We start from the raw sequence: 2,234 nt of genomic DNA on the forward strand, positions 1-2,234 counted from the left end.
TGCATGCATTTGACAGTAGACGCCCTGTAAAATACGGCGAAGACAGGTGTATCCACGCTTCTGGAAGCTCGTAGGACGTTCCGTCCGCAGGATGATGGTACCCATCTTCCTGTCAAAGCTCCGTCAGGAACCAAGCCCGCTGCACTATCGCGTATTGCTACCTGTGTCACGTAGTACGGTTACCTTCTTTCCGAAAACCACCCAGCGGATGTTGGCATAGACCTCTTCTTCGCTGGCAGAGTCCTTCTCTTGCTCGTAGCCCATAAAAACGCCGAGGAACTCCTCCACCGGGTCAGTCGTAAGCTCTTCCCTCTCTTGCGTTTGTTCCCGTTGCCTGGAACCACTGCGCACGTACTTGGCCTTTCCCGCTCTTCTTCTTACAGTCACTGTTCACTTGATGGCCGACTTTCTGACAAACGTGACAAAAGGGCTGCTTGGTCCTCGCTCGGCATGAAGAAGCGTCATGTCCGGCGCGGTCACAGGAACATATCTGAGAAGATTTGGACGATTCCTTTCCTCCTACTCTCCCCTGCTGTAGACGAGATTCCAAACACTTCCCGAAACTGTCCAAGATTACGCTGTTGTTGCGCCTCCATGAAGTGGTCACATCTCGGACATCTCTTCAGTTTTGCAGTTTCTCTCCTTTAGAAATAACTGCTACTTGAAGTGACAGTTTTTCAGAAACTGCTCTGAGACTAAGAGGTCTCGCATGCCCCGTAGGTTTTTTGGCGTCTCCGACATTCGACCCACGGTCAAAATAACCCTGCAGACGAACGGCAAATGTTGGCCAGTTTCGAGGTCCTCGGCTTGCTGGAGCGGAATTTCTCCCGGTATCCATCGGCGTAAATCGAAATCTCTGCAATAGGGCCGCCTTTGCCTTCTCATAATCTAAGGAGTCTTCCGGGGACAGTCGACCAAATACTTTCAACGCTTCACCACCAACAGCATGCTGAGAGCAGTGGCCCACTTGTCCTTGGGCCAATTTGTCTCTTGCGATCACCTCAAATCGACGAAAATACGCATCTAAGTCGTCTCTCTTCTCGTCGAAGAGCGGTAGAAAGCTACGGGGACTATTGGCTGCTGAGTCACTCGGTTCATGCACCGATACTTTCAACGTCCGACGGGTGCGCGAGCATCGGCAGCATTCTGTGCCTCTAACAGACGTATGCGAAGCTGCAAGTTTTTTTCCTCGAGAGCTGCTTTTCTTTTCCTCGAAAGCTGCTTTTTCCCGCACTAACGTCAACTCTGCCTCGGGCACGTTCCTCGCGCTCGGCCTGCTCACGCGGCATCGCGTTCCTCAGCGCGGATATTCCGTTCGCGTGCATTTTGCTCTTCTATCCACGATCGCAGCGCGTCTCCCGACAAACCAAGCTTCTCACCGAGACTAACTTGTTCTCTCAAATCATGTCGCGGTCGTTATGTCAATCGTTTACTCTTAAAAAAAACAAAAATCAGCCTCGCCCCCGTTGGGCGCCATTGGTGAGATTCTCGAGAATGACGGACAAGAGTACGTTGCGTCGAGACAGTAACGTTCTCCAAAAAAAGGCGAGGGTTTTCGTTTTTTTTTTCGCTTTATAGAAAACTCACGAACTAACACACACAACATCGAACACATATGAAGACGACACTTTACAACCTATGAAACCAAGAGACATATGAACAAGTTTAGTCCTAGCGTGATCGAAACAGTCTCACCGTGAGTTCTATGCGCCGACGCGGGACACGTCGAACGTGGAAGTATGTCAGCGCGGGACGGCCGTTCGTCGGAGTTCGGTGAAGAGCAGGGCACCGCTCACGTGGATGCCTAGACGGAGATGGCGTGGAACGAAGACCGTGGACGCCCAAGTCACGCAGTCTTCTACAAACGTGTGGATAAGGGACCGCAACCAACACTCGGGCCACCCGCGGTGTTACTGGTGGCTGCGGTAGTCCGGCTGGCTCCTTGGACCCCGTCGAGTTGATCCAAGTGAAGCAGGCCACGCCGACCCTTGAGCTCTGCCAGGCACTCGGGACTACACCCGACCGGACTCTGACGACCAGCCTCCCGTTCTTCCGCTCGTCGACCTGCCGTCGCTGCCTCGCACACCAGCGCCACGCTTCTCGCGCCCACCTTCAGCTACGTCATTCGGCCGCCAATTCTTTTTCACCCTGGCCTCGTGGCAACCCATCGTCATCTTCGTCTTCGCGAGTCCCTTGCCGCTGCGCTTCTTCCGTGTCGCTTCTGTCCATGTCGG

The sequence above is a fragment of the Rhipicephalus sanguineus genome, chromosome 8 (assembly GCF_013339695.2).
Source record: "Rhipicephalus sanguineus isolate Rsan-2018 chromosome 8, BIME_Rsan_1.4, whole genome shotgun sequence".
In the NCBI taxonomy this organism is placed as follows: domain Eukaryota; kingdom Metazoa; phylum Arthropoda; class Arachnida; order Ixodida; family Ixodidae; genus Rhipicephalus; species Rhipicephalus sanguineus.